Source organism: Rhinopithecus roxellana, chromosome 10, assembly GCF_007565055.1.
Source record: "Rhinopithecus roxellana isolate Shanxi Qingling chromosome 10, ASM756505v1, whole genome shotgun sequence".
Lineage (NCBI taxonomy): Eukaryota > Metazoa > Chordata > Mammalia > Primates > Cercopithecidae > Rhinopithecus > Rhinopithecus roxellana.
In genome coordinates this window covers 105,419,622-105,443,423 of record NC_044558.1, presented here as the reverse complement: position 1 = coordinate 105,443,423, position 23,802 = coordinate 105,419,622, and the positions used below count along the sequence as shown (strand labels likewise).

The following is a 23,802-nucleotide window of genomic DNA, read 5'->3' as shown; positions in this document are numbered from 1 at the left end:
TTCACAACCATCTAACTGCCCTCTCCCTGAACCTATCAGAACTTATCAAGTGGCCAGGCATGATGGCTCCTGCTTAGAATCCCAGCCCCTTGAGAGGCCGAGGTGGAAGGATTGCTTGAGCCCAGGAGTTCAGGGCCAGCCTGGACAATATAGTACATTAAAATTTTAAAAAATTAAAAAATAAATAAAAAATTAAAAAAAAATTTTAATTAGTTGGGCATGGTGGTATGTGCCTGTAGTTACAGCTACATGGGAGGGTGAGGTAGGAAGATCACTTGAGCCCAGGAAGTGGAGGCTACAGTGAGCCATGATCATGCCACAGCACTCCAGCCTGGGTGGCAGAGTGAGACTCTGTCTCGGAAACCAACAAATAAAAAAAACTTATGAAATGTCATGGAACAGGCATTCTTACATTGGGTCAATACTAGCCTGCATATTTCAACACATCTGAAGAGGGGATAAATCTTATGACATCTTATTTTTAATGAAATACAGTAACGTATGCCAATTTAACTTTACATGCTTGAAAAAATTGAGGGAAGGGGGAAGGAGAGAGTGCTTGCATGAGAAGCATATAATTTGAAGAGGTGAGCCTGCAAGTCACTCTGCCAGGTGGGCATTTGACCTGGAGTGTGTGTGAGATGAGGTCTCATGCCTATCCACTCTACTTTCAGGATCCCTCATCTCTCTTGTAATGTATCTTGCCAAGACGAATGTAATCCCAATGTTTAGGGAGATTATTTACCACTATTAAAGAGTCCAACAATTTCACTGATGTTCATCGGAACAGACAAAGCTCATCAGGTCTAAAAGAAAACCTTGCAGTGCTGGACTTTCTGAGCAAAGCCTGTGAGCCCTTATGCACCTCTAAATAACGAGAAGAACAACGCTGCACTTGGAGAAATTTCTTCAGTCTAAGCAGGTGTCTTAAGGCCACGTAGTGAAATCAATGCTTTCAGTTCCAACAGAATCATAACCTCTCCCTTCTATGGTCCCAGAACTCATCTTTTGCATTGTCAAGGGGCTGAATCACAGTCCTTAATGAACTAGTCACAAGAGAATTTTGAGTCATAAAATCCACTTTCCATTTGGGCTTGGAGTGGTGGAGGTCACACTAAGCACCATCCATTTGAAGGAAGGATAGAGTCATCTACTCACGAGACAGGAGGGATTTCAAAACATCTGGTGATGATTATGCTCTATAATCAGCTGACATTTCTGCTTCCTTTACCTCTGATGCAAGTGCAACGAGATCAAACAAACGCCCATGGAGCTAGCTGGTAAAATACTTAAAGTGCTACCTTTCCCTGTGTTTTCAAAACGAGAAGTTTACCTTTTGGTGTACAGAGAACTGGTGAGATCAGGTACTTTGCTTATTCATTTTATTTCAATATCTAGAAGAAAAATACATGTGCTCAAGGGAAATAAACATGAAATTAATACGTATGGATGCATGTATTTAAAATATGCATACCGAGTAAATCTGTTTTGTGGCTAATATCCCAGGGAGAACTAATAATCAAAACAACATTTCCCTATAAGAATGTTTAAATGCAGATTTAAGTTCCTGAGAAATGTCATAGCCTAAGAAGAACTTCTAAAGGCAGAGAAAACCTGAATGTCTTTCTTTGTGCTGCTGTTTTGGAGGTATCAAAAGCAACATATTTAACATTAGTCAGAAATAAATAAAAACAAAACCATCCACAACCTTTTTGGGGAATGAAACACATCTGAGATGGAAAGGGTCACGCCTGCAATCACTATACTTGCTTTTCCTCTTACTACATGGAAATTCTAGAGATACTGACTGTGTTTAAATATTATCCTACAAAAGCCCCTCAGCTGCCCCTCTGGTAAGGTCTGTCTCAAAATTTCATTACAAGTTCATATTAGATTTAACCCAAATTAAAGTGATTCTCAAAGCAAAATCACTGTATTATAAACAATATTCAGTAAAATTCAAATCAAATTGGCACAGGGCAGGTGAGCCCCCAAATTGGGGCTTAACCCAGGAGGGTTCTTGGCATTGCCCAGGAAAGAATTCAACGGTGAATCGGTGGTAGCTTTTACTGAAGCAGCAGTGAAGAGCAGCAGCAGAGGTCCTGCTCCTTGCAGAGCAGGGCTGCTCCACAGGCCGTGTGCCCAGAGCAGTAGCTCAGAGGCAGTTCTGTGGTCGTATTGATACCCACTCTCAATTACATGCAAATTAAGGGCAAATTATGCAGAAGTTTCTAGAAATAGAGTAGTAACTTCCAGGTCATTGGGTCATTGCCATGGAAAGGAGAAGCAACTTCTGGGTGTTACCATGGCAATGATAAACTGACATGGACTGGTGGGCGTTTCTTATGGGGAGGTGCTTCTGCCTTGTCCCTGTTTCAGGTAGTCTTCAATCTGGTCCAGAGCCTAAGCCCCACCTTTGGAGTCAAGTCTCACTTCCTACTTCAAACTGACCTAAGTTTATCTAATTACTCTGTGTGATCAATTTTCATTTAATTACCCATGCACTTATCACAGCCTTTCATTCATTCCTACATTTGCATGCTTGCTTAGAGCTGGTTTTCCTTCTATTTGAAAATGACTTTAGCATCTCTTTCACTGAAGGCTGTGTCAAAGTCTTTCTGGTTGGTTTTTCAAAAATACTATTATGTAGTCTTCATTTTTGAAGAATATATTTTCTATATACAGAATTCCAGGTCCTGGGGTTCTCTGCATCTTAAACACATCACTCCATTGTCTTCTGAATGTCATTATTTCTGTTGAAAAGTCAACTTTAATCTTATTGTTGCTTCTTATAAGTTAATTGTCATTTTCCTCTTTTTAGCAAATCCATCATGATATACCCAGGTGTGATTTCCTTTACAGTAATTCTGGTTGGACATCATACCACTTCTTGAATCTGTGGCTTGATGTTGCTCACTAGCTTTGGAAAATTCTCTGTTTCTCTCTTTCATATTTGCTCTTCAGAATATTTTCTCCTGACCTGTATTCCAGTTCACTAATTCTAAAATTCTCTTAAGCCAAAGTACCATATTTTTAATTTTGGTTATTCTATTATTTGGTTCTAGAATTTTTATTTGATTCTCTGTATATATTTTAATTTCCTGCTAATCTTGTCATGTTTCCTTTTATTGATTTATTATAGTTATTTTTAAATCCACTATGAAAATTCCACTATCTGGATCATTCATGAGTCAATTTCTGCCCCCCTCCCTTGGCCTTAGTTTCTGGTATGCCTGGGAAATCTTTCACTGGACGCCAGACAGTGTACACGAAAAATTATAAATACTGTGGATTACATTAATTTACCCCAGAGAGAATTTATTTTGTTGCAAGCAGGCAATAGAGTAAGAGGAGAGATTCTTAATCCAGGCTGTGCTTGAACTATTTCAAAGTAGATGTTGAGCTTCAGTGAGGATGAATTATTTCTGGTTCACTCATGTTCCAGGCTTCTGGCTGTTTGGGAACTGCAACCAAGAGCCTGAATGTTGACTGGCCCATCCTCCTGGGCAGGTCCTGAACTTCATTTTTGTCTCTGTAGGTCAACATTATTATGAGCTGTTGCTTACCTCCTCGACCTCTTAGCTGGCACTTTCTGTTCAATTCCCCAGCCTTTTGTCTGCTGTGATTAATTGGAAATGTTTCAAGAGCAACAGGGGTGCAAAATGCTGGAATCACTCCGAGGCTTTTCCCTCTTCTCCAGGTTCTTACCCTCAGTCTTGGCTGCTGTGGTAGCCTTGAACTTCAATTTTAGTCTTCCCATGTCTGAGGGGCTTCCAACAGCTCCCGTCAGCTCTGTTCACCCTTGGCCATAGCTTAAAATCAGCAAAGGCATTGGTTCAAAAGGCATTTCCAAATATTAGGAACACTCACTGCTTTTCCATGCTGTAGTGGAGTACAGATATCTGACAATCCTCTAATCCAGGGGTGAGGTCTACGTCCTTGCTCTGTGACTGCTTTGACCTCCCTGCAGAACGGGACTGAAGTGACATTCTGCTAGTCTCCTGGCTCAAGCCTTAGAGACTGGCAGTTTCCACTTCCTGTCTTTCGGAATACTTGCCCTGGAAAAAAAAGAGATGTCGCGCAAGAAGTCTGACAACCCTAAAACTCATGCAATGAGGAATCCCAAGGTAGCCACGGGAGAAGCTACCTGACATGGATGGGGTAGCCTTCAGAGGACCCCAGCCACATCCACCACCTGGCCGCAGTAGTGTTAGGGACTCCAAGCAGAATGACACAGCTGAACTCATCAGCTCCAAGAACCTGAAATGGGGGTGTGTCTGCTCAAATTAAAAGCACTCTATGTAAGTTCTAGTTTAGCAATGATTTTGCATAATGTGTTGATTGATGTGTTCAATTAACTCAACTAAGTGAGAGTTGACTCCCCTCTGGATGCTGAGCATGGCGATTTATTCCAGCAGGATTTCCTCTCTGAACCAAGAGTGTGTCCTTTGTCTCTGACATCTATTAGGTTGGTGCAAAAGTAATTGCGGTTTTTTTGCCCATAAAATACTCAAAAATCATTTCCTAATGGTTCCTTTGGAAACCATCACAGCGATTCTGTAAAGATTTCAAGTGCATATCGTCCCTAAAGGATCTGTCCTGAAATGAAGCATGAAGGAATTGGGACACAGAAGTGACAATTTTTGTTCTTCAATAGATAACGAGAACTGTTTCCCAGTACAGGAATGCTTCTGCTTAGTCTTGAGATAAAAACGTCTTGTTTGGGTAGGTTGGTCTTAGCACTTAAAAAATCTGAACATCAAAAAGACTCGTTTTCCAATGGGGGAAAAAGTAGAAAATGGTATCGAGAAGGTAAAATAGTCTACATTGACTCTTAGCAAGGACTATCCTGTACTGGGTAGAGGTGTAGGATAGTCACTTGAAAATTAGATAGCTTCTGTTTAGGAAAATGTGGGCACTTCGGCGTTTTCACTGGGTTTGTCTTTTTGATGAGTTATTTTAATTTCTCCTGTTTCTCAATTTCATAAATCACGAAAATTCAAAATAATTTTGAGGGATCATTTTAGTTACTCCCAAAGATTGATTCTTAGAGTATCTTGAGTTGAAACCAATGAGTTGTTAAGGTCCCATCAGCACATGTGAGTCAACACATCCTTGAAGTGGGAGGGACAGCCATGTGAAGAAGTGAATTCTTCTATCACCACTATCTGTCCTACTCATCTTCCTCCTTGCTTCCCTCAACTTCATCCCACTGTTCCTGTTCACATCCTCTTGCCTCATCCCAGCCAAGTGTATTTCCCCTCCTGCCACTTGTAGAATTCCAAATTATTATTTTAAGGCTGGAATATTCATTCACTCCCAAGATTGGAGTAGGGGCTTAGTAATTAAGGAGAAATGTTCCAGAGAAAAACATGTTCTATGTGATCACGGACAGGAGTTTATAATGCAACCAGTTAGACCTTAAGCATCCCTGGTTTTCCAGTCTCCACTTTTACAAAGGGACATCTCAGAGCTTCAACAGTGGTCTAGTCATGTTTAATCAACTGTCATTTCCCAAACCCAAGTGTATTCCATTTTGATATCTCTCTATATAAATATGCTGCTTTTTAAAACATTTTTAAGAATATAAGCAAGCTTTTCTAAAATACATACCTAAATACCAAAAAATACAAGCATAAACCATACTTCTGTTTCTCTAGGGGAAAAAGCAAATCTCCCAGCTTAGTTTGAGTCATCAATCCAAAACTGAAAATAAAAACCTTGAGAGGCAGTTTGCTCTGACTTCACAAAAATCAAATTCCTTTATATATAATAATTGAATTTGAATCTACTAGAGTCATGTGAACACAGCTATAGATGACTATTTATACCACATAATTATTAAACTGCAATACCATTGACATTCCCACCAAAAAAGGGATATGGCTTCATCATCTACAAAAGCTAACTGGTCACTCCATGACTGTTGCTGGTGAGGAAAGCAGGGGAGTGAAAGTGCAGGGAAGGAACTGAGCTTTACCGAGGCCAGCTCCCTGCCAGGCAATGCGGTAGGCATTGCATAAACATTCTCTCCTCTGAATCTTGCAACAGTCCTATAAATTATGATATCAGTATACACAATTACAGAGATAAGGGAGTTGAGTCAGAAAATGTTCAGATTAAACAATAATAAATACCAGAGCCAAGGTTTTATCTTGGTGCTGCGTGACCCCTGAATAAACCCAGGGGCTTCGCGCTATTCCACACCACCTCACCCTGCCGGTCTTGTCAAACGGATGGGGTATTTGCTTAAGTTCTTAACAGCAAGAGAAAAATGCTCACGCATATAGCAATAGTCTTCTATTTGGTAAGAGCCTCCACTGAAGTGTGGAATTCCCACATATTTGTAGATTTGAAAACCATGATCCTAGACCTAGCTTCTTTCTGAAGGTATTTTGTGTGAGAGCTGAGGAAGTGAAAGGCCCAAGTCAGAAAGAAGTGGTGGATCTCTCTCTCTCTCTTTTCTCTCTCTCTCTCTCTCCCCTCTCGCTCTCTCTCTTCTCTCTTCTCTCTCTCTCTCTACCCACCCCATGTCTCCTGTGCTCACATTGATTTTTGCAAAGCTCCAATCTGGAAGGACGAGGAACACGTGACTCACAGACAGGAGAAAGGAGCTAGGGGAGTTCTTTCCAGTTCTGGGTGAACACTCCACAGGGCCCCCAAGTCGTCATTCAACCCTGAGCCCTTTAATACACGTATCTTTTACTGGGGCCAGGCCTGCCCCCATGGCGGATGTGCACCAGGCACTTATTTCCAAGCTCACGGGAAACTTGGCCATGCAAAGATGAAACATGTTAAGGGGATGTGGGTGGGGCAAAAATATCAGCAAAGGCGACATCAAGATTCCTGTCAGTATGCAATGCACATTTCAAGGGCGTCGGGGTGGGTAAGGGTTGGTTCCCGTTGTTGTTCACATTATCTTGCTTTGGTTGGTTTGCTTGCAGGGGTCTGGGTATGGACAGGGTATTTTATACATATGTCTTCTGTAGGAATCAGGACATTATCTACAATACTTCCTAGAGTTGAATAAAGATCAGAAATTGGCAACATTCGATCAGAAAGCTTTCTGCAAATCCACCAGCATGTTCCAGTAAAAGGACAAGCTGAGGCTACATGTTTAGTACAAATGCTTTTAATTGTTACCAATGACAATTTATTCATATTTATGCAATGCCACACACACTGGGGGGGGGGGACTTTTCCATGCGAGGACACAAAATAAATAATTTTCTTAATTAGATTCCTTTGAAAGAAAAAGCTCACCAAAAATAACAGCAGCCAGGCATTTTTTATTGGTTCCAGCAGATTCCACCAGGAGGAACACCCAGTCATCAGCAGTTACTGGTGCGTGGGGATCAGAGCATAGAAATAAAGGTGAAACTGAGGTCAATATTTACTTCACAAAGGGAACAACATCTCAATATTCATGCAAATATTAGCTCGGAAAATATAGTTTTCATTCTGAATGCTTCTCTCCAAATATCTAGCACAGATGTAGTCAAGTAGATGTTGGTATCCACAGGGAAAACTGACTTCTAGAAAGTTAATCAGCATCAAATTTGCATATACAGCCAAGCTGAGCACATGAAAACTACATTTTCTTTATACTGAACAGTTTCCCAATTATTTGGAAATTAGTTGACTTGCTTTTCACATTTAGAATTTTAAAATCTCCTAGCTCATTACAGAGACTCTTTTAAACCAGTCAGAACAGATTTCCTTCTCGCAGGCTACGATAATAAATATTAAATTGAAAAATTGTTCATTTACCACAAGTTGCCACATTGTAGATTACATTGTACACACGCCAGCATTAACACTGCTCTCGGTTGGAGATAAGTGGAACTTCAGTGACATGCGAAGGGCTGTACAAAAGTACAAGAATGTTTACTGCAGCATGATTTGTAATAGTGAAAAATTCAAGGCAACCAAAGTGTTAGCAGTAATACAATGAATTACAGTACATTAACACTGTTTTATTTTTAAATGATGTGTGTGCCCATGTTCACAGCACTGCTTCCCTACAGCGGTGCATGCTGCGCACTGTAAAACTCCAAATACGGTCTATGTCAGGGGCCAGCAAACTTTCCATGAAGGGCCAGAGAGTCAATATTTTAGGCTTTGTGAGTCATAGGGTCTTTGCCACAACTACTCAATTCTGCCACCAATGTATGAGTATGGCTAGATTTTAATAAAACCTTGTGTTTGGTCACCATAATTGGAATTTTGTGCAATTTTCACATTGTAAAACCTTATTTTGAGTTTTTAACCATTTAAAAAATGTAAAGATTTTAAACTCACAGAACATACAAGAACAGGTGGCACACGCTAGACTTGACCCTCGAGCCACAGCTTGCAGCCCCTGGTTTATGTGGATGTCATCAACTGAAGTCACGTCACCCACAACCTGCACAACCTCATGCAAAAGCCTTGTGCAAATGTGTAAAGCCTGAAAACACTGCACCAAATTCCGAACAGCTGTTACCTCTAGGGTCTGGGGACGGGGAGAGAGGATGAAGAGGATACAAGTTTTATTTTATTTGCTGAGTGTATATATCTTTATCCATAGAAATACACAACCAAGGCCAGGTGCCACGGCTCACACCTGTAATACCAGCACTTCGGGAGGCCAATGCGGGCAGATCACTCGAGCCTAGGAGTTTGAGACCAGCCTGGGTAACATGGCGAAACCCTGTCTCTACAAAAAATACAAAAATGAGCTGGGCTTGGTGATGCATGCCTATAGTCACAGCTGCTCATAAGGCTGAAGTGGGGGGATTACTTGAGCCCAGTAGGTTGAGGCTGAAGTAAGCTGTGATCACACTGCTATACTCCAGCCTGGGCAACAGAGCAAGACCCCATCTGGAAAGAAAAACAAAAAACAATGCACAACCAATTCTTTGTAAAAATGAATGGGTCTCAAGCCTACTGTGTATTTAGAGAGCAGAGAGTCCCACGGCAGTCAGATCAGGGGTGATCTCTGGAGATGGGGAAGGCGTGGTATCTTGAAAGCAGAACATCGAGGGGTGAGGACAAAGTTTCATTCATGACCCTGCATCATGCTTATACAAGGGAATGCTTTATAGTAAGTCGTAAACTGTCATTTGTGTTTTATGTGCTTTTCACTGTGCCTCCAAAAGAAGATTCTGTGGTAGGCTAATGATTCCTCATTCTTTGGGAGACTCTCCAAACTTTTCTGAAGCTGAATCAGGATGCTGAGATTGACCACTAAAAATTACAATAAACTATGCAGCAATAAAATATCAAATCTAAAATACTACTCTTTAATTCACATCACTGCCACGAAACTCCAGTGTAACATGATGGAAGACTGATGGATGCAAACATTCTCCACTCTAAACATCCCTCATGTCTGAAGAAAGATCTGAGACCCAGTCCCAGCTTAAGAAAGGCCTGTGGAAAAGCCGCCCCATTAGAGCGTGTCTTTGCCATTGGCACCACCTCTCTCTAACCCTCCCAGAGTCCACAGTCACAGAGGGAAAGGGGAGACTGATGTGCAGAATCCATTCTGGTCTCAATTTAACTTCAGAAATTGATGGTGTTTCTAGATGAGGGGAATGGTTTCCTTGGACAATGAGGAGAATGCCACGGTGTCCTAAATCCCCAAAGAGAAGCACAGAGGATATTGACCAGGAACAAGGGGCTGTCTGAACCCACGGGAAGGACAGCGCCATGGGGCAATGAGCGAGGGCTCTCACCCAAGGTCAGCCTGCACCCAGCCGAGAGCCTCCAAGACCACTCAAGCCTTCAAGCCTTCCTGCTTGCCTATAAGTTTACTTCCCTCTGCTTTAGTCTAAAGCTTCTTCCCATATAAACTAAAATCTTGTGAACCCATCTGTTTCATTATATGAGTCTTAACCAGAACCGATGGTTTGAAAGCATGAATCCCATGACACTTGGCACACGGGAGGTCCTGGCTGAGCTGGATTTGCATTTGCAGCGGCCCACATGCTCTCTGAGGAGTTACAGAAGAGACCTCCTGTGCAGGTGGCAATTATCAGTGGGTCCCCTGCAAATGCCAATGACTTTGATCATTGGACTCAGTTTCCTTAGGAGTTGCATCTTCCAGGGAGTGGAGGATGTGTTCTGGGGAAGAGGGAAGTCTTAGATTTGGCTCATAAGTTTACTGGAATACACTCACCACCCACCTCCCCTGCATCCCTCCACATGCAACAGGACTGAACCTACTGCAAGTCAAGAAACCCACAGAAGTTTCCACATAACAGAGTGTTGGATCAGAGTCCCGGGCAGGTGGAAATGCCACGCAATAACGCAAAGAAAAGCCACGTCTTGGGGATGGTCCTCCGTTTCCTCTTCGGTAACTCCAAGCGGGGATTCTACTGATGCCCACGGCAGTCCTTGTCACTTTTACCCCCCCCCCCCGTTTCCCATGTGACGTCACTGACTGTTCTGAGCGCACAATGCTTAATGTGGGGAATAAAGCAGGAGTTGGTTAAGGCTTAAACAGCGGTCCCTGGGGACACAAAACATTCAGCTATCACTGAACTTTTACTATGTCCCAGGCACTGTCCTTAGCTGTCTCCAAATTTCACTCTTGAAATTATCACCCCGACCTCTGAGGCAGGCTTGACCATCGCCTCATTTTACAGAAAAGGAAATGCGACATGGGGCCAACGTCACAGGCCAAGGAACTCAGGGGAGCAGGAGTCAGCCCCAGAACTCGGCACACAGTCAATGCCCACGAGTGGGATGTCAAGCCCTGATCGTCAAGTGGGGCGAGCAAATCATTCCCCACAACTCCCCACAGTCCTTCGGGAAAAGCACTGAAATGGATTGAGTTTTCTAAAAATAGTCTCATGAAAGAGTGAGAAAAAACTGACCTCGTGGAACAAAAGCAACACTGCAGTGAGAACGGCCCACCAGGAGAATGACGAAACTCTTTTCTCGCACTGTCTGACAGTAACGTGGACTGCGTGCCAGCTGCGGGCCAGGAACTCTCTGGATCATTGATACTCATCAGCTCGTCCTAAGTGGATGAGGTAGGTGTTGTGCTAGCACCCATTTTAAAGATATGGAAATGAGACACAGTTAGATAAAATCCCAGCTCATCTTCACACAGCTAGCAAGCACCAGAGCTGGGATCTGAGCCGAGCCATCTGGCTGGAGACTCCCTCACTCCTGACTGTGCTGCCTTTCTGAAACAGCCTCGGGTCTACCAGATGACTTTTCAGAAGGCACCATCCAGCAACCTTGGACCTGCTTTGTTTGCCCACATGGAATTTGCAGCAGATGTTTATGCCCCTCCCCCAAATTAATGCTGAGATCTTAACCAAGGTGATGCTCTTAGACGGCAAGCCCTATGCAAGACAATCAGGGAACAGAGTCCGGGGGAACGCGATGGGTGCCCTTATGACAGAGTCCGGGGGAATGTGATGGGTGCCCTTATGACAGAGTCCTGCGGGAGTGTGCTCATCCCTTCCACCATGTGAGCACACGGTGAGAAAGTGCCGTCTCTGAACCAGAAAGCAGGTCCCCAGCAGACACCGAATCTGCAGCTGCCTTGATCCTGGAATCCCAAACTCCAGAACCATAGAAATAGATCCCTGTTGTTTATAAGCCACCAGTCTATGGAATTTTATTAGATTGGTGTAAAAGTAATTGCAGCTTTGCCATTAAAAGCAAAAACCGCAATTACTTTTGCACCAACATACTCAGCTCAAAATGATTAAGACAATGTTGTCTTTTCTTCTCACTGAATTAATTGCCAATATTTTAAAATTAAAACATGTAATGGTTAATATGAGATGTCAACATGATTGAAGAATGCCTATAAGACTTTGCAGAGCTGGTAAAGTATTATTTCTGGGTGTGCTGTGAGGGTGTTGCCAGAGAAGATTAACAGTTGAGTCGGTGGGCTGGGAGAGGCAGACCCGCCCTCAGTGTGGGTGGGCACCATCCAATCAGCTGCCAACGCGGCTAGAAAAAAGCAGGCAAAGACGGTGGGATAAGCCGGCTTCCCGAATCTTCTGGCTTCATCTTTCTCCCATGCTGGATGCGTCCTGCCCCAGACTCCAGATTCTTCAGCCTTTGGACTCTTGGACTTACACCAGCGGTTTGCTGAGGGGTCTGCGGCCTTTGGCCGCAGGCTGATTGGTGGCTGCACTGTCAGCTTCCCTACTTTTGAGGTTTTGTGATCAGACTGAGCCACTGCTGGCTTCCTTGCTCCTCAACCTTCAGACAGTCTATCACAGGACTTTGCCTCGGATCATGCGAGTCAATTCTCCCTAATAAACTCCCTTCCATGTGTACATCTCCTGTTAGTTCTGTCCCCCTGGAGAACCCTGACTCATACAGAACATTTCACATAAACATGTGCATTTATACTTTCTCATGGAAATTCTGGGGTCCTGGTCACAGGGGACTCACACTGCCCTTGGCATTGAGAAGCAGCTGCCCCTGGACAGAAAACACACACCCTAGACTAACACGGCCCCACTCTGCCTCTGTGGACGTTTGAGAATGCAACCTGCTAGGCTGGGCGCGGTGGCTCAAGCCCGTAATCCCAGCACTTTGGGAGGCCGAGACAGGCGGATCACAAGGTCAGGAGATGGAGACCATCCTGGCTAACACAGTGAAACCCCGCCTCTACTAAAAAATACAAAAAAACTAGCCAGGTGAGGTGGTGGGTGCCTGTAGTCCCAGCTACTCGGGAGGCTGAGGCCCGAGAATGGCATAAAACTCGGGAGGCGGAGCTTGCAGTGAGCTGAGATCCAGCCTGGGCAACAGAGCAAGACTCCATCTCAAAAAAAAAAAAAAAAAAAAAAGACTGCAACCTGCTAAGAAAACTATGCAAAACTTGGAAATAAGGCAAAATGATTACTGCATGCCCTTTCAAAATCATGCTAGAAAATTCGACAAGTCCACTGAAATGTCATGGGAGACTCTAGGGAAAGAGAACTTTATTTGACATACCATTTACTATTGATCAGGGCCCAGACTCTGTCAATTTAGATGTTAACTTGGAGTAGATTGATACATTACAAATGACTTTTATCCAATAGAGATGAGAATAATTTCTGTCTTATAGGAAAGAAAGCCTCAAACGGGATTGTTTTATTGCCCTAGGGCATTAAACTGTTCTGCATCAACTTTTCAATCTCTTGAAGCATTTTTCCCTGTGTATATGTATGCATAAATATATATACATATGTGTGTATATATATAAAACTTCTCATAACCTAATTTTATCTAGCTATGTCATCTTGTTGGCTTCTGTATTAGTCCATTCTCACGCTGCTATAAAAACATACCCAAGACTGGGTAATTTATATAAACGAAAGAGGTTTAATTGACTCACAGTTCTGCAGGGCTGGGGAGGCCTCAGGAAACTTACAATCATGACGGAAGGGGAAGCAAACGTGTCCTTTTTCACAGGGCAGCAGGAGAAAGAAGAATGAGAGCTGAGCAAAGAGGGAAGCCCCTTATAAAGTCATCTGATCTCATGAGAACTTACTCACTATCACGAGAACAGCATTAGGGAAATTGCCTCCATGATTCGATTACATACACCTGGTCCCTCCCACGACACATAGGGATTATGGGAACTACAATTCAAGATGGGATTTGGGTGCAGACACAGCCAAACCATATCAGTTTGCATATCAATAAATGAAGCAATTATTGGAAACTCCTTCACTGTGTTACGTTTTTAACCTTTTGAAACTCTAACTTTCTGAAAATCTTTTTTATAGAATTATACTTTGAGAAATCTGTGACTATTCCAGTGGAATGAAATGAAAAATGATCTGCCTTGTAGAGCTGAAACCACTTTTGCAAACATTTTAACAGTTAGAAATTGGTAACTTTGAGAAAATTATAAGAAACATAGAGGATGTGATCTAACTAACCCCCACCTTACCTTTAACCTCCAAACTGCCCTTGGTCACTCCTGGGCTTGGACCAAGCTAACTTTGGGAGAAATTTAGTTTATAGTTGGAATGATAATAACCCTTCCCCAAAACTAAACCTCCTTGGTAAAACCAATGAAAGGCCGCCATGTTAGGAAAATGAGAGGAGCCTGAATTCCACTAAGATGTAGGCTTAGTTAAATGATTACCAGGCTGGGCACGGTGGCTCACGTCTGTAATCCCAGCAATTTGGGAGGCCAAGGTGAGTGAATCACCTGAGGTCAGTAGTTCTAAGACCAGCCTGGCCAACACGGCAAAAGCCCATCTCTACCAAAAATACAACAATTAGCTGGTCGTGGTGATGAGCTCCTGTAATCCCAGCTACTAGGGAGGCTGAGGCAGGAGAATCACTTGAACTCAGGAGGTGAAGGTTGCAGTGAGCTGAGATTGCACCACTGCACTCCAGCCTGGGCAAGAGAGAGACTCTGTCTCAAAGCAAAAGAAAAAAAGGATTACCAGCCATTATTCTGGAGGTCACAAGATTTGCAATTTCCCCAATTTCTGGCAGATATGATGTTATCTATTTACATCACTATCTACAATAGTGATGTCTATTGTAGAACCCAAGACTGGCCTTTTGAGATGTCCTTTCAGGTTTCTGCATTTCTGAGGACTAGATGGTCCCACCCAGACCCAAGACTCTTGACTTAACTGCTCCTGTAGCCACACTCAGCACACAAGGGCCATATCCCTACAATTGCATCCACAACCAATCAGCACATCCCTTCCCTAGTCCCCTGCCCACCAAATTATCCTTGAAAAACACTAGCCTCCAAATTCTCTGGGAAGCTGATTTGAGTAATAATAAAGCTGCCGTCTCCTGTTTAGCTGGCTTTAAGTGTATGATACTTTTTCTCCTTTGCAATTCCCCTGGGTTGATAAATCAGGTCTGTCTGGGAAGTGGGCAAAATAAACCTGTTGGTCAGTTACAGAATGGTTTTGAAGGCTCGTTTAGGAAGCCACAGAATACAGATGCTCTCAACTCTAAATTTCAAGCCTCAAATCAGGTGGAAACCTCAAACTTGGGGAAATTAATCCTTTCTGGGGCTGCCTGAGGATTTCCATGCTGAAAGCAGACCCAGCCTTCAGGAGCCAAGAGCGAAGGCATTCTCCAGGGGGCTATGTGTTTGCTGACACTCCACTGCACAGGTGTCTCTCTGCACAGAGCAAACCTGCCCTTTCAATTCACTCTGAGCCACCAGTTCAATCTTTTCCATCTGTGCTCTCTGAACTTTCCATTTCCAATAGGTTCAGACTAATTCGCGGCAGCCATGGGGGTTGATCAGCTATGCCTCTCTCATCACATCCAAGGGCTGCATGTTGACATCCTTAAAAGAATTTAGAAATAAATCTAATAGAGCGCCTTTCATACCGGAGGACTGTTTATTTGAATTCCATTAAGAGCGGACACAAGTATATGCAGAGAATGAGTCTGGGCTTCAAAAGCACTTAGCCAAGCCATTTACCCCCATGTTGGATAAAACCATTCCATTGTAATAAAATAAAAACACCACTGAAAGTTGACACAGCCTAGGCTAAAAGCTTGATGTTTAAGCAGCAGCGAGATTAGCTTAGTCCAAAAAAAAAAAAAAAAAAAGCCATAGCAGCCCAGCCACAGAACAGAAACACATCACAACATGCTTTGCATGTTGATGGAACTGAACGGCGCTGGCTGGTGCAGTTCCGCCTTCCTCAGCGAGGGAGGGATTCCAGGGCAGATGTAAATGGGAACTTAAGGCCATTCATCAATTCATTCAGAGAACCGAGGCATTGAAAATTGCGGAGGAGCTTGGGCTTGGAATTAGGAACAGGCCGGTTATCAGACAAATGTGGGCTGTGTCACATGAAAGTCACTATAATTTTTAGCTTGGGCAAAAGTATAAATTACAGACCTTGGTGTCTGTCTTAGAGCACTGCGGTGAAGCCTTACAGAACTGGGAGGCATGGATTTGTGGACAGTCACTAAGGAATCAGCTAGCCGGCCACCCCCACCCTGAGCCCCCAATGGAAACTAATAGGTTTTCCAGATGCAAAAACCATGTTCTTCCCAAGGGAATCGAAGAGTACACCTGCTCCCTGTACAGTTATGGGTGCAGAGACCAGGGTGCAAAGTGCATAGCATCTCACATTAACACGTGGGATCTGGTATTTTTAAGTTCACTGTTGGTCAATTATTTGCAGAGACTAGGGTGCAAAGTGTACAGCATCTCACATTAACACAGGGAGTCTGGTATTTTTAAGTTCATTGTTGGTCAGTTATTTTTTAAAATGAAGAATTCTGTTTTTATAGACACCTTAATTTTTCTACCTTATAATGATGCTTTTTAAAATATCAACTTTGCTAAAGCAGGCCTTAAAATCTCCCATTCAAGCAAAATGTTAGTGAGCCTTGCTAGTATCACCCTCCGAATAAAGCTTGTGTCCTAAGAGCTGATAGAAAATAAGAATGCAAAAACATTGGGATTTGTGTGAAATCAGCTGTCCTCCCCAAAAAAGAAGAAAGATTTCTGTGTAGTCTTATGTCCCCATGATATTGTAATACATGAAATGCTAGCGTCAGAACATCTAGGTATTGTTTATTTGTTTCTGTTTTTGTTTTTTTGGGGGGGGAGGGGGCAGGGGAGGAAATTGTAACAGGAATCTTTTCTGCCATGTTCTGGTAACTGCCTACACGAACTAATACAGCCTCATCAGTTAGCAGAGTTTATCCCTCTAACAACAGTGATAAGTTTAGGGCTATGGTAGGTTTCAAAATAAGTCTGAAAAACTTTTTATCACTCATCCCTTTAAAGTGTGAGCCCAATCGCACTACCACTAGCACCAGCGAGGGCTGGACCTGCTATTTCACTTCTAATGAACAGCATATAGCTGAGATGACAGAATGTGAGTTCCAAAGGTGGGGCATAAAAAGCACTGCCACTCCTATCTTACTCTCTGGGGAAAGCCAGCGCCATCTTGTGAGGAGACTCAAGTAGCCCTGCAGAGTGGTCCAGGTGGAGAGAACTAAAACTAGAACATCAGCCATTTGAGCAAACCACCTTAGAACTGGATTCCCCAGCCCCTGTCAAGCCTTGAGATGATTCCAGATATCAGTCTTGGAATCTCTCAGCTGAGGCCTCAGACATCATGAAGCAAAGACACACCAGCCCCACAGGACTGTGTCTGGATTTCTCTCCTATAGAAACTGCAAAATCATAAATAACTATCCTGCTCTAAGTCACTATCAGAGTTTTGGGGTAGTCTGTTATACAGCAATCGATTAACGCGCATGCCCACAGGCAGACCCATAAGACTCAGGGAGTGGCTGTTTATTTCAACCACTGAAAAAGAGAAGGTGTTTTTCCTGCTGAACCTGAAGTTTGGAAGATGTAATTGGGGAGCTGCTGGAGGCCACCACATAAGGAGACTGCCTGAGAAGGAAGCCGTTCCTGAGGACAGCAGAGAGACAAGAGATGGGGACACACTATTGGCACTGATGTTGAGTCCCTGGATCAAGCTATGCCTGAAGGTTATTCTGACATTTTTTGTTGTTTGGGCCAATAAATCCCCTTGCCACCTGCATTCTCACCTGAAGTAAGTTTGGGTGGGATGTCTGTCATTAGGTATTCAATGACCCCGACACTGTACATGCAGCATGCTCTGCACTGTCTCTCACATAGTACTCTAGATAGTCCGCGGGATAGACTATGTCCTCTGAGTGCAGTGGCTAGCTCTTAAAGTGACCACAACCAATAAGACAAAGGGTCAGTCACGCAAGATGGGTCCACAGAAGTGAGCTCCATCCAAACTCTGTGTGAGCTCATCACGAAGGCTGTAATCACAGAACTTCTGCTCATCATGAAGCCTCCAATGTCAGAACTTATTTTCCAGTGGGAAAAGTTGGAAATCCAGGTAATAAGCAGACACACAAATAAATACCCAGGATGAGCTGAGGTGGAGGTAAGTGCTGTAAAAGTGATGCACTGGAGACTCCTGTGCGCATGCTGGGCAAGGACGACCGCTCTCATTGGTGACAGTCCTCTGGCACTGGAGTGCTGAGGGGCAGCTCTGCAATGGTACAGAAGCCTGAGGGACAGAGTTCCGGGCAGAGGGAACTGCAGAGAAGGAAATGAACTTGGAGGCAGGGGTTCCATGAACAGAATAATGTCCGGTGTGGCTGGAGCATAGAGAGCAGAGGGGAGAACACCAGGAGAATATTAGCTAACACAGTCCTGCTACCATGGTCACAACCAATTACACAAAGGCTTGGTTGTGTAAGATGGGTCCACAGAAGTGAGTTCCCTCCAAACTCTGTGTGAGCTCATCATGGAGCCTGCAATCCTACAACTTCTGCTCATCAGTTCTATGAACACTCCAAGAGACAGGAGTGATCACGTGTTGCAGTGAGCAGGCATGGAGGGAATCTGGGTTTCATTGTGAGTGCAATGGTCTGACTTGTGTATTTTAAGCACCCTGACTGTTGTGTGAAGAACGAACTGTGGGGAGCAAGAGTGTTCAGTCCGACACACGGAATACACTGAACGCATCACAACTGACGACCGCTTGGGCATCCTCTGTGCCAGGCACTGGTCTACGTGCTTGATGGATATTATCTCACTTAATTCTTGCAGTTCCAGGATGGAGGTATTTTATAACTTGCATTCAGCAGGCAAGGGAACAGGAGTACAGTGTAGACAGCGTTCATGGGACTAATGGGTTAAGAAGCCTGGATTTGAACCAGAGGTCAGGCTCCAGAGCCACATCGCGGTATGACCCTCTCTTTGCAGTGCTATAGTACCGGGGTTGTCTGGCTGTCTCAGATCCTGTGCCTAACGACTAAGACATTGTTAAGGTTGGTGTTTGTTTTGGTTTGGTTTTCCTCTCACACTGCTGGGGTTTTACTCCACACCCCCTGGGTTTAAAATTGTATGTTTCTTCTCAAAAGACGGCAAACAAATAGCCAAGAAGTCTATGAAAAAGGGTTCAACATGACTATTCACTAGGGAAATGCAAATCAAAACCACAATGAGATATTACCTCACACCTGTTAGGACAGCTATTATCAAAAAGATGAAAAATGAGTGTTGGACAGGATGTAGAAAAGAGAGACTCCTTGCACACTGTGGGTGGGAATGTAATTTGGTAAAGCCATTATGGCAAACAGTACGTGGGCTCTTGGAGATATTAAAAATAGAACTCCCATATGATCTAGCAATCCCACTCTGGGTATATATCCAAAGAAAATGAGTCAGCACCCCGCACAGACATCTGAACTCTCGTGTTCAGAACTTCTGATCGTCATGCGGCAGGATTCACAGTAGCCACGATGAGTCAGCCGATGTGCCCGTTAATGAATGAACGGACACAGAAAATGTGGGGTAGAGATATATACATGGAATATTACTTAGTCTTTAAAAAGAAATACACCCAGACACAGTGGCTCATGCCTGTAATCCCGGCACCTTGGGAAGCCGAGGCAGGCAGATGACCTGAACTCAGGAGTTGGAGACCAGACTGGGCAACACGGAGAAACCCCAAAACCCTGTCTCTACAAAAAAATACAGAAAGTAGCTGTGCATGGTAGTATGTGCCTGTAGTCCTTGCTACTCGGGAGGCTGAGGCAGGAGGATCACTTGAGCCCGGAGACAGAAGTTGCAGTGAACTAAGATTATGCCACTGCACTCCAGCCTGGGTGACAGAGCCAGGCCCTGTCTCAAAAAAAGAAAAAGAAAGAAAGAAATCCTGCCATTTACAACAATATATACATGACACTGAAAGACATGAAGCTAAGTGCAATAAGCCAGGCGCAGAAATACAAATACCACATGATCTTACTCATATGCAGAATCTAAAAAAGCTAAACTCAGAGGAGCAGAGAGTAAAATGGGGGTCGCCAGGGCTCGGCAACACTGGTGAGAGAATGGGGAGATGCTGATGATAAAGGGAAACACTCCTGTTATGCCAGAGGAGCCAGTTCTAGAGTTTGAATGAACCACAGAAGGACTAGAGTTAATAATTCCGTAGAGTGTCCTTGAAATTTACTGAGAGGATAAATCTTCAGTGTTTTCATCATAAAAAAAGAAAGTAAAACAAAGAAAACAGTCACTGTAGAAAGGGATAGATATGTGAACTAGCTTGACCATTTCACGATGTACACATGCCGCAAATCATCAAATTGTATATCTTCAATAGATACAATTGTTTGCCAATTTTACCTCAATAAAGCTTAAAAGCTAAAGTAAATTTTGAAAGATATATATTTAAGCCAAAACTAACCCAGTGACAAAATAACCTAGTTGACAGCGGCCAGAGACGGGTTGGGGTTACCTGAAAAGGATCAGAAGAAACTTCTAGGGCAACGGAAATGTCTGTGTCTTATATTGAGACAGTGTTTCTATGGTACACACATGAGACAGCATTTCTATGGTACACACATGAGACAGCGTGTCTATGGTACATACATGAAGCAGCGTTTCTATGGTACACACATGAGACAGCATTTCTATGGTACATACATGAGACATCGTGTCTATGGTACATACATGAGGCAGCGTTTCTATGGTACACATGAGACAGCGTTTCTATCATACACACATGAGACAGCATTTCTATGGTACATACATGAGACAGCGTGTCTATGGTACATACATGAGGCAGCGTTTCTATGGTACACATGAGACAGCGTTTCTATGGTACACACATGAGACAGCGTTTCTATCATACACACATGAGACAGCGTTTCTATGGTACACATGAGACAGCGTTTCTATGGTACACATGAGAGAGCATTTCTATGGTACACATATGAGGCAGCATTTCTATGGTACACACATGAGACAGCATTTCTATGGTACACACATGAGACAGCGTTTATATGGTACACACGAGACAGCGTTTATATGGTATATACATGAGACAGCGTTTATATGGTACATACATCTGTCCAAAAAGTCAATAACTATACACTTAAAATGGGTACATTTTATGATATGCTAATTATACCTCAACAAAATTGATTTAAATTTTTTCTAAATCAATATTAACTTGTAGTAAATAACTATTTGGATTTGCTCAAGTATATCTTCCATGCACAGTGACAAGTCATCTTATAGCCTCCAGCTGAACCCCCTGGAAGACGTAATCGTGAGTCAAGTCTTCCTGTGTCAGCCGCTGTGGTCAAGTCAACTCCATCTGCATAATTTCATGCAGCAGCAGCAGCTGAGTTGATGTAACCCATTTCATCTCTATGCCCTGCACCCCTGTAAGCAGGTGCCATCTGCACACCCAGGTGCTTCAAGTCAAATGGGGCAGGTGTTTCAAAAGTGTGAGACTGCAGAACTGGCTTTCTAGAGCCGGGGCAAGCTGTTCTTCTAGAAGTACACTGTCCAGCTGCTTGCGATGCAAGGAATGACGTCTCTCTTCCCCTCCTGCCCCCAAGGTGTTTCGGCTACCACGCAGCAGAAGGAGCCAGGTTCGGAGGTGCCTCATCTGGCAATCACTGGGCAGGGAACAGGGCAAGAAGACGGACATCCAGGAAAGAGAAAACCAGCTTTGCACAACAGACTCAACCCCAGCCGCAGACTTCCAAGAATCTGAACTCTGCTTAGCCTCTGTGGGTTGCAAATTGGCTGGGTTTTCATCATATCCGGCCCTTAGAACTGGTTCCTCGGCCACCAGTGTTTTTCTTTTGCTTTGTGTTGTTGGGTTTTTTTGAAAATGTGAATGTCTTCAGGAAGCACAGGAACCTGGGGTTCCCACTGCACCCCATTATACATTGTCTTATGCCCAGCTTATCCCCACATTAAGCTGCATTCCTGGTGCCTAAATATCTTTGAGTTTCTCAGCTTTGGTTTAGACAAAGCGTGTTCTTCTTGGGGCACAGGCACGAAGCCACCAGACATCCAGTGAAAACGAGCAACAGGCTGTGAAATTACCAGTGTTTTCAGCTTCAATCCTTTGGTATCCTGGGGGCACTGGTTGTAGGACCTCCATGGATACCAAAATCCTCAAGTGCTCAATTCCTGATATCAAATGAAATAGTATTTGCATATAAAATATGCACATCTTCCCGAATACTTTAAATCTTCTCTAGGTTATTCATAATACCAAATACAATGTAAATGCTATTTAAGTGGTTGTTATGCTGTATTGCTTTCATATTTGCATTTTTGATTGCTATATTGTTATTTTTGTTTGTGGTTTTTTACTGAATATTTTCAATCTGAAGTTGGTTGAATCTGCAGATGCAGAACCCACGGATACACAGCACTGTCTGGAAAGTGAACAGCAACAAGTATTTTCCTAAGGAGTCATAAAAATCCTTTTTTTGTCTGAGTTACGAGCAATTATCTTGATGACACTTCTTGAGCTCTGCAGTATCAAGTGGAGATTTATGTAAGAGGAGGTTAGGATGTTTAATGATTAATTGTTCTGCCAATGGGTCATTGCACGGTGTTATACACATGAATATGTATATCTCCATCTAGACATCTCCTGAGCCACACCCACTTGGTGACTGATGTAATAAAGAAGAGATCAGCTCTTTGTTGCTGGTTCCCAGCATAGAGCTTCAGAAACCCCTGGCACTTCCCAAGTGATCTGTTCTTGTTATTCATGAGAAGCCTCTTTCCACCACACCTGGGTTTTGTTTGTTTTGTCACCCAGGCTGGAGTGCAGAGGTGTGATCATGGCTCACTGCAGCCTCGAACTCCTGGGCTCAAGCAATCCTCCCTCCCACTTCAGCCTCCCTAGTAGCTGGGACTACAGGTGCATGCTACCATGCCCAGCTAATTCTTGTATTTTTTTGTAGAGACATGGTTTTGCCATAATGCCCAGGTTGGTCTAGAACCCCTGGGCTCGAGAGATCCACCCACATCAGCCTCTCAAGGTGCTGAGATTACAGGCATGAGCCACTGTGCAAGCCACGCCTCGGTTTATGCTAAGGAGGTGATTCGTGGGTGAACTCTTAGATAATTTCAAGGGAGGAGCTGACAGCACCACAAAGACCAAGCCTGGGTTTATAGTTCCACTCCCCGAACCCCCGGGGAAGGGAGGAAGGGGTGCAGTGATTTCATCAACTGCCCTTACATAATGAAACCCCACATAAAACTCTGGACCACAGGCTTAGCAGAGCTTCCTGGTGGTGAACATGTTAATGTGTTGAGCGTGATGCCCTGGATGCCACGAGGAGAGAGAGCAAAAGCTCCGCATCCCTCCCAGCCCTACCCCAGAACTTGCCCTAGCTGTCTCCTCCAGGTGGTGGTTCCTGAGTTAAACCCTTTATCAGAAAACTGTAATCATAAGCTCAGCATGCTTTTGGGGGGTTCTGTGAGCTGCTTTATTGAAGCTAAAGAGAGGTTATAGGAACCCCAAAATGTGTAGGCACGTTGGACAGAAGTGCAGGTACCCTGGGTATTTTGACTCAGGTTTGGTTACCGTATAACCTTAAAATAGAGGGAATAGTGGACAAAGCCCCTCGCCCCCTGCAGCTGGCATCTGGAGTGAAGGCAGTCTTGTTGGGGACCCAGCCATGAACCCATGGGGTCTGCACCAGCTCTGGATGATCAGTGTCAGAACTGCACTGAATCGCCGGACCCACCATTGGTAACAGAACTGACATTAGAACACCTGTGCGGAGAGACGCAGACGGCGGGCAGAGTCGCTCAATTGCCAATGAGGCTTCTGTCCCAGAAATCCTGGTCCTGTGAAATGTGCCCATTTCCCTTTGGAAGTAGCCTGCTGACCGAGGGGGAACAGAAATCTATTGTTCACCCCGTCTGCAATTTCCATGTGGGTCTTAAGCCAGAGAAAATTAATCATGGAACTAAACAGTGATTTGTTCCAGGTAAGTCCATGCTCCTTTTCAAATCCAATG

At 43.8% G+C, this 23,802-nt stretch overlaps 1 protein-coding gene and 1 long non-coding RNA gene across 2 annotated transcripts in view; both read right to left on the bottom strand.

The window, feature by feature from the left end:
* Positions 1 to 23,802, bottom strand: part of TMEM132D (transmembrane protein 132D) — an 867,237-nt gene that overhangs the window by 809,827 nt on the left and 33,608 nt on the right. The gene's annotated exons all lie outside the window — the stretch shown is intronic.
* LOC104655546 lies at positions 8,535 to 11,246 on the bottom strand. Its single transcript, XR_746991.2, has 2 exons — positions 10,863 to 11,246; positions 8,535 to 10,107 (listed from the first exon to the last, which is right to left on the bottom strand). It is a non-coding gene; the product is annotated as an uncharacterized LOC104655546 (long non-coding RNA).